Here is a 12,094-nt window from a genome sequence, read left to right as displayed (position 1 = left end):
TGCTCAGAAAATGTGGGAACATAACAAACCTTTGTATCACTACTGATCAACCAAAAAGAAATCATCTAATCACTAAGTGGTCTGTAATCTATTTGAAAACATTCTACTCATCACAGATTACCTCTATATTAAGCTAATAGTGAGAAAAGAGAAGCAATGGCTCCATGGCTAACAATAAAAGACAAGCCTGGTCTCTTGATGAGGGAGAGTAGGTAGTGGCCAGCACATCCTCTCATTCAGGGTATTTTTGAATCAGAATTGAGATGTCTTTACCAGCAGACCAGTAAAATGATTCTGCTGTTATGACAGTAGGAACATAAGCCTGAAACAAAGCAAGAGAAATAACCACAACTTTGATACACAGCACTCCTCCCAACTTGGAAAGAGCACTGAGAATGTCCCAGCAGTATGTTGCACTTGCAGTTATGTGGGATAATCCCAGAAATTTCTGTTAAGTGAAAAAAAAAGAAAATAGGTAAAATTATAGCTTCTGTCTTTCTGTCACAAAGTAATCTGCAAGCACTTGTGCTCCTTGGCCCAGATTCTTTTTCTTCCAACGTTGTTTTTCAAGTGGAACTTCTTTACTAGTAACCATTCATTTAAATAGTCATAGTATGAGCCATGGCCTCTGAACTGGCAATTTCATTCATCTCCCCTCTCTGCAGTGTTTTTCCGTTGCATGTCCCTATCTATGTAGGGTACAATGCAATCCATTCTAATGGATTCAACTCAAAATGCTGCTCCCATTTGGCATGGAGCAAGTTCTTACAGAACTCAAAAGCCAAACACGTGTTTTCTAAATAGAAGTAATATGCTGAGAGGGCTTCATTCAAGGTTCAAGTGTTAACACTATTCTGGCTAAGCTCTACTATGCAGCTGAATGTGGAAGTAAGCTGAGCTAGGAAAGAGTTAAATGATCAGGCTGAAATGTTATTTAAATATCATGAATTAAAAGCTCCAGCCTAGCTGCAAAGAATAAAAAAGGGCACAAGCTTGGCAATGTTCCTAAGGCAGTAAAAGCAATGTTTAGAGAGAAAGAAATCTTTGTCTGAATGCAAAAAGGAAACTCGAATTGGCAAAATGGAGCAAGGAAAATGTATCTGGATGATAGCAAACTGACAGAATACAAATTTCCCTCAATACAAGGAGAATCTCCATGAATTTCAGCATGGCCACTGCCAAAGATCTCATAATACAGTCAAGGTAAAACCCCAGCAATTTCATAGTCTATTTTTAAAATTGCATTTAATCTGTAATTGTTTGTGTCACACCTCACTCTCCTCGGTTTTCCACTCCAAGGGAGGGAGGTTGGTTACTTCCTCCTCACCCATCTATATTATAAGAATGCTGTCTGAGAACTCACATTCTCTCATTGGCACAAATGGGGCTTCTGCTGATGATTTCAGTAAAAGAGGAACATCGACACCAGCTTCCCTGGAAAATTTGCAGCAAGTGGGAAGGAACCTAAATCTCTTGTTTCTTCAAAGGAAACCATTAACTAGAGGAGCGATATTACACTAAGTTGGTGTGATTGCTGACTGTCACCAAGAAGGCTGGTCCCACTGACTCCTCTGCAGGGACCCAATCCAGCATGGGCACATTGAGCTGGATCAGTTTGGTGTTTAGGAGAATTATTACCCTTTGTTTCTTGTTTCAATGGGTTAGTTTTCTGTGGAGTCATCTGCTTGATCAGATTCGACCTGTGGTCACATAACATCTAAATCCCATCTCAGCGAAGCAGTGTGTGAGCACAGGGCTGTGGGGAGTGGGCCCATTCCATACCCAAGTTAGGTATACTGTGAAATTGCCCCATAAGAAAAGCATGATCAGAAGCCTTAGTGCTAGACTGTGAAGGACAAAGATGAGAGTTTCTACAGGATGCAATTAAAGAAATTACTGAGCATCCCTTTTCCTAAATGGCAAGCCTGCCATTGAAAACTGGGTGGGGAAAATTAATTCCATTTCTTGGAGGTTTGTATTGCTTCAGAGTGCATTCGTCCGCCCACCTTGCCCTGGCAGTGAGAAAGTCTCTACAAAAGGCTGTGGAGGAGGGATGTATGCTGCCCTGCAGCTGCAACATCCTTTAAACCTGCTAGACTGGATAGACTGGGCAGGGAGGCAAGGTGAGCCTGGTGAGCCCTGTCAGCGTGGCAGCTGACACAATGATCTACCTGACTCCATAAACCCCATGGAAAGGTTGCTCTGTCCACACTTTTGCAATGGGTTTACTCTGCCCACCACCTCCTTGCCACCCAACTCACAATGTTGCTGGCATGGGAGGACTAATAATAATTGAGCAAGTGTCATCACTTCCCACAGCCCCTTCCCCTCTGAGCTGGGCATTCACAGCTTTAACCCAGCAGGGAGAAAAGGGACATTCCTCACTCAGTAAGAATACAATTGAAACATGGCACAGTACTTCTAATCAAATCCTATTTAGGATGATTGCCTCTGTAGAGCTGCCTGTAAGGAAAAACCCCAGAATAACTCAGTGAACATCTAGTTCAATTCACCATTGTTGTCTGTGACCAATGCCAAACACATCCGAGAAAAGGCCACCACTGACATAAATTCCTGCAATCGTATGAACAAGTAGAAATATCTTCCTGACTGTACCTGGGATTTGTCCAACAATACATTAATAGCCTTTGCAATTTTCTCGTAGGTAATGTAACCAGAGGCTCTGTACACTGAAATAATTAGGACTTTGGAGATTCCCTAAAGAAGTTCCCATGAGAAAAGGGTTTCTGGGTAAGGTTTCAGGACTCCAGTAAATTGCTCAGGCTGTAATACAATGACAATACTCCTTGCAGTGACAGAAAGTAAGAAATCACAAGATAATGCTGGAAATGGATCCCTTCATCTGGAAATGTGTCATTACATGATCTGCTAATATTTGTCTCTTTCTTTGTATTTTCAAAGCAAAGTTGGATGAAGAGTACCTATCTGCTGTGCTGGTACTGGCTGATGAAACATTTTGGAATTTGTCTGCTCATATACCTATCTGCTTATTACAAGACAAGGATGGAAATTTAACTTTATTCAGCACTTTTATAGCCAGTTTTTTTCTTATGAATCTAACTTTAGTTTTACAGGATAGGGTTCTGTGAAACTAAGGAGTACACTTGTGCTGCTGCATGGGAAATGTCTTGTTTTTAATGAGTTGCCAACTTAATGACCTGTGGGATTTCAAAGTTCCTTTTTGGTTTTAAAGGAAATGATTAATATATATTCTGCCTTTAATTATGGTGCTATAATTGCCTGAAAGGAATTCCATTCATTCTTCATTTAAATATTTTACATTTGTGAATGTTAGACAATGTATTCTCCTAAAAGGTCTGTCTGTAAAACAAAGAGTAATGAGAATAATGGTATTCCTTAGCTTTGGGGCAGAATATTTTGTTTCTTACTTTAAAAGGAGACAGAAGTTGTTTAAATGATTGCTTGACTAAAATAAGGTGGATTTATATGGAAATAAATGCCTGGCTTCGAATATTTATTAAGGTAATGCTGGCCCTTATTTTTTACAACAGAAATATTTTATAAAACATGAAATCTCATGTGTATATTTTAGTTGATACTGTAATTGGCTACTATAGCCCACTAGCAAATGTCCTAGGATAAATTTGGATAAATTGTAGTTATAATTCAGAAAGCAAATCTTAATCCTGTTCTGCCTGCATAATCTGAGGATTTTGTAGTTCTGAAAATGATTTGTGCCTTCTTTCTCCTGTTTTTGCCCCAAGTAATTGTGAGATTAAGTTTCTGGGTTTTTAAGAGCTTACATATGTGCCACATACAAATCCCATCCCTGTGACTCAGACATTTCGATCCCTTGGTTATCAGCCAGACATTTTTCAACAACCTGTGAATCTCTGGAAGTAAACTCTTAGATCTGACTCTCTCTTTTACCTAAGGAGAGCCTTTGCAAGATTTTGCAAAAACTTGATTTGGAAAAACCTTTCATGTGCACACCATACCCCACACAGATGCAGAACATCCTTCTCCCACTAGCTACTCAGCTTTTCTGTAGCCAGCACACCAGGTGCTTACCAGGGATCCCAAATTTGCTCTCCCAGATACTTTTGTGTAGGGACCAAGACCCACCCCTTGACATGGGTCACAAGGACAACATAGACTTAGCCTATGAGACTGGAAAACTTTTCTTTCACACGTCTGAAAACTTAGTTTCTTGGGACGTTTTAGTCCTCAGTTCTTTAGGAAAACATGTAAAACCTGTATTTACTAATGTAGTTCACAGCTTCTCATACACCCTTCATCCTACCAGAGACAACTGTCGCCTCCCCCAGCAGCACCACCACCAAAAAAAGAACGCAGACTAGAAAAGGATTATCTGGGTCATCAAATCCCAGTCATTCGCTATCTCAGGATCATGTTATATAATCCATTTATAAAGTTATCAGGCTCTGTCTTAAAACTTCTTAGGCTTTGTTGCCTCTCTACACCTGTTGAGAAGCTCTCATTTCCAAGAGATAAGCTTCTGTCATCTAACAGAATTACCTAGTATTAATCCTTCGGTGCATTGACTTGCATTTTACACAATTACATTTAATTCCACTTCAATTTCTCAACTTGTCATCTACCCTGTCAACCTTCAGTGTTTTCCCTTTACAGAGCTGCATTGGGAAGGATGTAAGTTTATTTGATACACAAGAACTGTATTATCGTTCTGATGATAAACAGAAAATGCTCTGCTATCCTAGCAAGGTTACAGTGACCTTGCCTGTTAGTTCAGAAAGGAAAATATGTACACTTGTTCCATTAAATGAGTGTGCCAGCATCTTCTGCTAGAAGTGAAGGGCAAAGTTAAATTGCAATAATACATCACCACAGGATTGTGAAAGTAGTCTTGAGGTGATTTTCACAGATGTAATTGTGTAGCCAAAAAGAATTCCACTATATTAACCGATATAATTATAACCTAATATATTAATGCAAGAATCAGTATAGCTGTGATATACTTAGAAAAAGAACTGGCAAAGAAGATAACAGGTAAAAACATAAGTAAGGCTTATTTCCTGCACCCTTCCCTCAGCTGTGTTTCTGGAAAAATTGCCTTTAGCTTAACTGTCAGCCACAGCAAAATGAACAAGGTAAGCAACTTAGAAAAACAGGAATTATAACTTCATTTCCCTTTACGTAGGCGTGTAGCTTTGATAATAATTTTATTGTATCCATACATGAACCAGCACACCCCAGGTGCTAGTCTGACGGGCCACCGCCATTACTGGCAGGTGTTCCTACCTCCCCTGTCCCCACCCAGATACCCAGCTTCATGCCATTAAGAAATAACAACACAGACCTAATTTTTCTGGCAAAGTCATTACAGAAAACATTTGAACAATATCAGGCTTAAGACCTTTGAGGAACTCCACTTCCACACTAGTTCTCTTCTTTTTAGCCAGTTCCTCACCTTGCCTACAGTTCTACCACTAATCTTCAGGTTCTGCACCTTGACTAGTAATTTTCCACTTGGCACTGTATCAGGTCCTCTACAGAAGATGACAACTCCATTGCATTTTTTCAGTCACTTTATTAAAGAAAGAAACCAAGTTAGTCTGGCATGAACTACTGCTGCCAAAAGCCATTTGCATTTTATCCTCTTTTACAGCAACTTTAGTTTTTTCAATAATATTTTCTATCAAAAAATAGATTTTAAAGTCCTGTGAAGTCAGACTGAAAGACTACCCAGAATACCCTTCCTAAATATAGCACCATGTATTGACATAATTGAAACCTTGCAAGCTGCATAATCAATGTTATCTGTTTCTTCATGCACACAGCACATTCTGCCTACTCTCAGTAGACCATGAAAGTACTGCTGGTAGATGAACAGTAATTTAAAAAGTCAATAAATTCCTCCATCAGGCATTTCAAGTAGGTTAATGAGAAACCAGTAAATTTTATATTGCCAAAAGTAGAACTTGATAATTTATTTGCATTTACTCTGGATTATATTAGCAATCCCCATTGTACCAGTGTGGCAGCTCCCTGCAGGCCTCTGTGGAGTAAAAACATTAATTCTACAGTCTATGATGTTGATTCCCAGCTACGTTTCTAACTTCTCCAGAACTTTGAACAGATACTTGAAATTACTATGCCTGAGAGGAGCTGCTAGGTCTATCTCACAAAGAGTAGGTCTACAGTATATTATGTCCTCAGTTTTGCAGTCCACAGTATATATGGGAGATTGTCCTTCCTTATTGTACTGCAGCCACCTTTGAAAGAACAACACTGCTCTTTCTCTTCCGTTTTTTCTACTTACTGTTCCTTTTGGAATGTCTTCTCGGGTAGAATACCAGTGGTCCTGGGTGTTCACACATGGTTTATCACTTTGATTCCAGTGGTTTTGGGTGCTCACACATGGTTTATTATTTTGCTTTTCCCTTTCTGACTGCTTGGTTCTTATCTCTCTGAGCAAAAGCATTTGTAGAACATGAAATAATTATTCTGTTTTGCTCTGTTTATGGGAGGTTTTCGAGCTTGGACTTTAAGAAGAAGTTTACAAAATGGGCAGAGTCAATAAAAAAGGAAAAAAAAATTAAGTGATACAAGAAGCAACATAGAAGTTGTGGCATAGAAGCAAAAGATTGAACAAAATAGACTTGTTTGTTCCAGGATAAGGAAGACTGAAGAGAATTCCAGAACGAAATCTGGTAATAAACTTTGTAAAAGATATAAAAGACCAACTAGGTATGTTTGAGCTTTCCTTAATGCAAGGGGCCTGAAGTTGATAATCTCTTGAGATGTGCCAGTTTTGCACTTCTATGCTTTTGTCTCAAGACAGAAAGTCGTTACCAATGTCACCAACAGACATTTTATGGCTAGTGATTTCACCATCAGAGCCTTTGAGAATTGAGGTGACTGGTTTCATGCATGTATCTGTATATAAACTGCTTTATTTTTCTTTTCTTGAGTAGTTCTTTGCAGGATACAGAGATAAAGATGGCCTATAGCTGAAAAGGGGGCAACCCTCTACCCCATTACATCTATTCATTCACAAATTACAGGTGAACATACACAGAACTGTGACTTCGTGTGTATGTATCTTCTGTGAAGTCTGACTGCTGTATGTCTCAGATTATTCCTTTGGAGATGAACAGAGATAAGTTTTGCTGATGCTGGATATATTATTAAAACATTATGTATGTTGTCCTTTTACTTTGGTATTACAATGTCAAGTACGGACATCACCTCCCCTTTACAGGGTAAGTGTATCGTCTGCCCTTTACAGGAAGAGGAAGTAGGTAGAGTGAAGATCAGCCAACTACTTCCAGCTCTGTTCTCACAGCAGGGTCCCATCTGTAGGTGAATGGCTTGAGCAATGTATCTAGTGTTCCGAGACTGGAAACTGTGACAAAAGTATTGTGGGAGGCAGTGAAAGGACTGACTGTATCTGCTGTGTTGGTCTTTCCACATGGTTTATTGCTTCTTAAACAGAGGACTATACTTCTTGTCTTAGGCAACATACCAGCATTAAGACAAGACACTCCTGCACTCAAAAGTTGAATAGAGGGGGGTAACTTTGTTTTGTGGGAGACTGTGTTATTTCAGAATATGGTTTCTTTCTGTTGGGAAAAATACCCTATTTAGAAAAAAAAAAGGCGTGAAACTGCAGCTCTAGGGAACTGGAGGTGGACTGCCCCAGAGCCATGAGCAATGGGAGTCCCACGCAGCAGGCTGACCCACAGCTGTGGATGCTGAGAGCTCCAGCTATCAAGGAAGAATGAGCCTGGAAGCCCTGAGAGCCATGGCTCCCGGCACTTCCCAGATCTCTGCCAAGGAACCAGGTCAGCAAGCTGTCAGGAAGCTGGGTAGGGTTCTCATTGAAACACTAGATTTTGATGAGTCAGCAAATGCTCAATTAAAAACATGTCAGAATTTTTCCAACCAGCTCTACTCACAATCTAAACAAATAAAGGGTGTGCAGAGGAAATACTGTCTTTATTTTACACCAGAGGGACTGAGGCACAGAGATACAAAGTAAGTTATGCCAGGTGCTATAGAAAGTCTGCAGTCAGGAGGCAAACTTAGATTCCATGCCGTCCCTTAATCACAAGAGTATCCTTCCTCTAAACTTATTTGCCATTACAATGACCTTGTGAGGTAAGCATTACTTTCATTTTATAAACGGGAAACCAAAATAACTTTTACAAGAGCAGATAGGAAGCTTGTATCAGAGCCAGGACTTGAACCCAATGTTCCTAAAGCTTCTAAGCTTTAGTAGCAAGCCTACCTGTTTCTTTTGTGGACAAGGTATACAGACAAGATACAGTCAATCTTGGATGACCTTACTTACCTAACCATACTAATTGCAGCAATGGTATAGATTCCTACAACAAAATACTTCTGTGCTGCATTCTTGTTATACTGAAGCCATACTGCCCACACAAAAATGCTGGTTTACTATGGATAAAGCCCTTTTATGTGGTTGTGGGTAGTACAGAACTAAAACTTTAGATAGTGCTTCCCTTAACACTCATATATACAGTTCAACTGGCTTTCCTGGTTCTGCTAAACACAAGCAGCTATAGCTATACCTAGGCATACCACCTACTGTCTCTTCCCAAGTCTTCTATGATCCCAGGTTTCTTAGGCTTCTCTATGTAAATATTAACTTGTCCTTCAGCTGGATTTCCACTTTGAACACAGCCCTAATTGTAGGCAAGAACTGTAGCATCATCTGGTATTAAAGTCAGTTCGGGTTTTATTAATAGATTTCCATTTCAGATGTCAGAGGGCTTTTCTTTGTTGTCTTGTCTTTGCCTATTTTAAAAATTGAGGTTAAAATTTCCTAAACTGCATTCTTTTAGTGAACTTAGCTATAGAAAATATGGTATTCTGTTGGTTTCTGTATACTCACAGCCTTTTTCTTTTCTACTATTTTCAGCCTTTGAACAGGAATTTGAAATTTGGTAAGGTAATGAGCTGATTTTAAACTATGGACATGTCTTCTGCAACTACTGTGAAAATTGGCTCAAATGTGGCAAAGTCACAGACCTTTGATAAATCTGTTTGCAAGCACATAATAGAGTTTATCAACACAAATCCTTTTCTCACAGAGCAGGCTGTACAGACGCTGTCCTTTCCTGAGAGACAGAATGCTTTGTCCCCTTCAGGGTGTCCAAGTCCTCCAGCTGTTGAGCTGGAAGGCCACAGTACCTTATTTCTGCCATTCTCTCAGTGCTCTCCCTGTCAGCCCTCAAGTGCCATGGAGGAAGAGGCCACCCAAGTTACATACAAAGGGAATGAGAGCTTGACCGAAGGAGGGGAAAAAGACAAAACTAGAGTGGCTGGTTGAGGGTGAAGCTGTGGCTGAGAACTGTTGAGGAAAGACTGGACTGTGACCAAGTAGGCAGGAAGTAAAAATTAGAATCGCTTGTGCAAGGAGACTTTGACAAACAGAAGAGTGGATAACATGATTAGAAGCTCTCGAGGGAAATTAAGTACAAACTAGGATTCACTAGGAAACAAAAGAGACTGACATTGTGTGAGAAATGTGAATGGGATGCACAGGAGTCATGGGAGTAGAATTAGCTAGGTTTGTCTGGGAAGGAGATTGGAAAAAACATGTAGAGACACAGCAGACCTCACAACAAAGGATGCATTTTGGAAGGGAAACTGAGAGTTTGATGGGTGAAGGCTGGAAACAAGGGAAGGAGAAAACTTGCAGGCAGATGAAAGGTGATAGTGATGCAGCTTGATGCAAAAGAGTCTGTGCTCATTAAAATATTCTTTCCTCCACAATCTGTAAAGAGTCTTAAGATTCACTATTTCTCTAGAGTTATCAAATATGTTTTAGAATCGCTGGCAAAGTGTGCTTCTCCTCCTTTACTAGTTTTGTTTATTAAACGGTGATATAGTATACTAGACCTATAGCAGAGAATCTGAAAATTATTTTTATGGATAAATCTTATGAGAGTGACCATGATGTCTTGTGCAATTTTGGGATTGATTTTTGGTAAAAGAAGAATCATTTGCAAAGTGAAACTTTAAAAGTTAGCAAATAGCATAGGCAATCCCGATTATGCTTGCAAGACAGAAGTTATAGAACAGCTTTCATACAGGGCAAAACTGAGTAAAATTCAGTCTGGAAAACTGACAGCCTAGAGGGGATATTATAGAGATCTGTAAAAATAATGAGTAGCACAAATAAGAGCGTGGAAAGGGATTTTCTATCTCTTTCAACACAAGCTCTAAGATACATAAAATGAACAGTGAGGGAGGCAGGTTCAAAACTAAAGGAGATGATTATACTGCTTGCCAAAGGATGCTGTGGAGCCTAAAAGTCAATGCAGGTAAAGGGAAGAATGGATAGGTACACATAGGATAAATCTGTTGGTTACCTGGCTCTAGTCCCTGAACCACAAATGGGAGGCTTGGAGAAGGCTGGGAGAGCCTGGGAGAAGTTTGCCCTAACCTTACTTCTGTATCTGCCATTATTATTGACTTGTAGAGATGAAAAGCATAGCCAAGTTCTCAAAAAGAAATTTCACAGCAGGCAGAGAACTGAAACCTGCTCCAATTAATGTACAGCTGAACCGGAGTTTCCCTTTAATTGCAAGGGCATGATGCAGAAGACTGTATAAATCACACCACGAACACAACCATTCCTATTGCCCCTCAGGGTCATAAGATGGAAAATCCTCTTGTGGGCCATGGAATTAGCTCAGAATACAAGCTAGTCCACTGTGGTTCCTCACCATTTTCTGGTGGTAAGAGACAGCAGAGCACAGGAATGTAGACATATTTCTGAGGTGGCCCAGCTAGATGTTGTACAGCCTTACCATGTTCTGTGTGAGGGGCAGCCAAGGAGTCCAACAGGACAGAGACACAAGAAGAAGCCCTGCAAGGCCAGAGTCAGGGATGGACAGGAACTACTTGCAGGTCTTGCCTGAGCTTGGAGAGGACTGCAGGATTCAAGGAAGCCACCATCCACCAGAGCAAATGCAGAGAGATGCAGAAGGTTATGGCCATTGTTAGAGAAAAGGCACACAACTAGAGGACTTGTAATCTAAACTAGTCTACTTCTCTGAACTAGTCTAACTGTAACCTAGACTAGTCTATCAGTAATCTAATCTAATTATTTTTATGTTACATTAAACGATTGCCAAGTACATGCATCTTCAAGATAAGAGTTGCTTATTATCCTTATCTTACTGTTCACCCACCTTGGTGATGTGAGGTATGAGTTTGACACTTTCAGCAAACTGAATCCATGTCTAATCCAGTTCTCTGAAGTAGGAAGTGATGTTGATGTCTTCTCTGGCCACATTTTTAAAAGCATGAGTGTTACCAAACTCTTTGAGAGAGATCTGTGGGTTGTGAATCTCAAGTTTACAGATGTGGTTCTGAAATTCAGAATAAGGTCCTGTGAGATCACACTTAGGCCACAATGCCATCCTCAGTGTTTCCTTTTACCTGACCAGCAGCCTACAAGGATCCTGGGGAGGGACTCTTCATCACGGACTGTCGTGATAGGACAAGGGGTAATGGGTTCAAACTTAAACAGAGGAAGTTCAGGTTAGATATAAGGAAGAAGGTCTTTACTGTGAGGGTGGTGAGACACTGGAATGGGTTGTCCAAGGAAGTTGTGAATGCTCCATCCCTGGGAGTCTTCAAGGCCAGGCTGAATGGAGTCTTGGGTAACATGGTTTAGTGCAAGGTATCCCTGCCCATGGCAGGGGGGTTGGAACTAGATGATCTTAAGGTCCTTTCCAACCCAAACTATTCTATAATTCTATGATTCTAAATACACACTGAGCCTGCTAATTTTAATCAACTTCCTGCTCAGACTGATGATTGCTGGGATCCTGTTCTGTTCTGTTTAGCTCTCTGCATAACATGCACTGCATAGAAAGAGAAAGCCTAGGCACCTACTCAGAGTCCTGGAGTCCAGGAATTCACGTTGCTTAAATCCTTACTTGGATGTAGTCCTTTGGCCATAGTATCTGTGCCTTGTTCCTCAACATATACAAACAGAGGTAATACCAATAAATCTTCTCCCAGGATATTGCTGAAGATGAGACCATCTGTAAAGGTTTCAATTCTAAACCTTGACGCACGTTGATTT

This window comes from Strigops habroptila, chromosome 6 (assembly GCF_004027225.2).
Source record: "Strigops habroptila isolate Jane chromosome 6, bStrHab1.2.pri, whole genome shotgun sequence".
NCBI lineage: Eukaryota > Metazoa > Chordata > Aves > Psittaciformes > Psittacidae > Strigops > Strigops habroptila.
This window is presented reverse-complemented; position numbering follows the sequence as displayed.